The 2,080-nt window shown below is 35.5% G+C and overlaps 2 non-coding genes across 2 annotated transcripts; both read left to right on the forward strand.

The window, feature by feature from the left end:
* Nucleotides 1-746: 746 nt before the first annotated feature.
* Nucleotides 747-938, forward strand: LOC136034229 (U2 spliceosomal RNA). The gene has a single exon (XR_010619153.1). It is a non-coding gene; the product is annotated as a U2 spliceosomal RNA (small nuclear RNA).
* A 713-nt stretch (nt 939-1,651) lies between these two features.
* On the forward strand, nt 1,652-1,816 carry LOC136034226 (U1 spliceosomal RNA). The gene has a single exon (XR_010619151.1). It is a non-coding gene; the product is annotated as a U1 spliceosomal RNA (small nuclear RNA).
* Nucleotides 1,817-2,080: the final 264 nt, after the last annotated feature.

The raw sequence follows: 2,080 nt of genomic DNA on the forward strand, positions 1-2,080 counted from the left end.
GACTTTATAATTCCTACTTGCGGTGTTGATATCTGTTTATGGCCCTTCAGTCGGGAAGTTCAATTGGGGAGGGGTTGGAGGCCAATCTCCTGGTTACTGCAATTACAAAGAAAAAACCAACAAATATCAATTTTGACCTGACTTTGCAAAAAAAGAGATAGCTAATTGGCTTGGGATTTTTGAAAAGCTATATTAATGTTGTCCTAGTTTTACAGGACACATTGCCACATTAGCCTTTGAACATTAAGTTACACAGTCCACAAAAAAAGGAGATACGGTTACCCACTATTGCATTATTGCAAGCTTTAGTAGTTTTTAGGTTTTTAGATCAAAACCAATGGTGTTAGCTGGCAGAGTGACAATTTTCATTACAAATCAGCATGTTTTCTTTTGTATTTTTGTAAAAGAAATTAAGCTGAAGGGCCAAGATCACATATTTATCATTATATAAAAGCCACAAGATTTAAGGCCTATCTTCTTTGATTTTGGTTTTTAGATGACAATTTTGTCCAAGTCTAGGCTGGAAAATTTTCCGTTTACAATTAAAATTTTGAAATAAACTTATATATTATTGGAAATGTTTTGTGCTGTTTAGAAAAAATCTAAAGATAAACTGATAAGTTAATTGGATGTTAAGTTAATTGATAAGTAAATTGGATGATAAGTTAATTTACTACCGAAATTAAATTTGCGACAGACTTCATTATTCGTATTCTTATAAGCTCTTTGACAATCCTTGTTCTATTATCGCTTCACGGCCTTTTGGCTAAGATCAAGGTGTTGTATCTGTTCTTATCAGGTTAATAACTGATATGGTCCCTACATGGGCCCCAGAATGTTAAACTGATTGTTGGAAACCGGAGGGATGTCGGGGCTTGCTACGTCTCCTCCTCGCGTTGGTCCGGTGTTGCAGTTTATCCGGAATCGGCGTAACCCCTTCGAGGAGAAACCAATTCCTAGCCCTTGGATATATTCTTAATCCTAAAAAAAGGAGAAAAATTGTGTATAATTTATAAAAAGTTATTGGTGAAAAAGCCAATGATCACTCGCCATAATTAAATTAAAGTGCCCAAGCTGAATTGAAGTCCCCATGCATCTTTTTTGAAAATAGTCCATAATTATTAACTACTAAAATTTAAATTGAGCCAAGATTCGAGTAGAATTACAGAAGCGATTGTTTTTGGTCTCAGATGGCTTGGTTCTGCGGTGAGTTGCTAGCAGAAGTAGTAATGACTAAATTCCCCTTTGTTTGTTAAAGAGAAAATAATTGCCGTAATCAGTAAAACAGCGACTGGATTTCCTGGTCCCCCTATCATAATCCTTTGTATTAGTTTTGATAATTTTGTCAATAAAGTATTGTACGAATACATTTTTTAACTAAGTGATTACAATTTAAGGTAGGATTTGATGTTTATGATTGACCACTTGGTTTTCAGAAATGAAAGTTTCGACTATTCACTCATGTTGATAAAAGAGTGAGAAAGCCCTAGTTTTCTTTTTGCAAAAAGGTAAATTTGCATTCAAACGATTAAGACATTTGTATATGAAAAGAAAATGGGGATTGTTTCCTTAATTAGAGCTTCTGAGTGGCATTCAAAGCAACCCGATTTATGTCGAATCATATTAGTCAAATGTTGGATTTTAGCCAATCATGCTTACCTGGCTGGGGAGCTGCCTGAATTATGAAAGAGGCGCCCCCCAGGGTGAGGCCTTTCCATTGCACTTTGGATTTGCTGACCCCTGTGATTACCCCAAATGGGGGTAATTCTACAGCACAATTTTTGGTAGTGGGGGACTGTGTTTGTGCGGACTCCTGTTCATCCATTGAAAAGTGCGTTCCTATGGGCCCCTTTTATATGTCACACATTTTACAGTTGAAAGGAAAAAGTACACAATCTGATGTTTGTAGGACGATAATGAAACATGTAAAATTCATCTTTGGGCCCTTTTGGAAAGATCAATTTCTTGATAAAGTTGCATGTTTTTAACAATATGGAAGAATTGTTCCTAAACTCCCAAACATATGAGAGAGTTAAGTATATACTCTATAAAAAATGGTTCAGGAATTTTCTCCAAAACA

This window comes from Artemia franciscana, chromosome 12, assembly GCF_032884065.1.
Source record: "Artemia franciscana chromosome 12, ASM3288406v1, whole genome shotgun sequence".
Classification (NCBI taxonomy): domain Eukaryota; kingdom Metazoa; phylum Arthropoda; class Branchiopoda; order Anostraca; family Artemiidae; genus Artemia; species Artemia franciscana.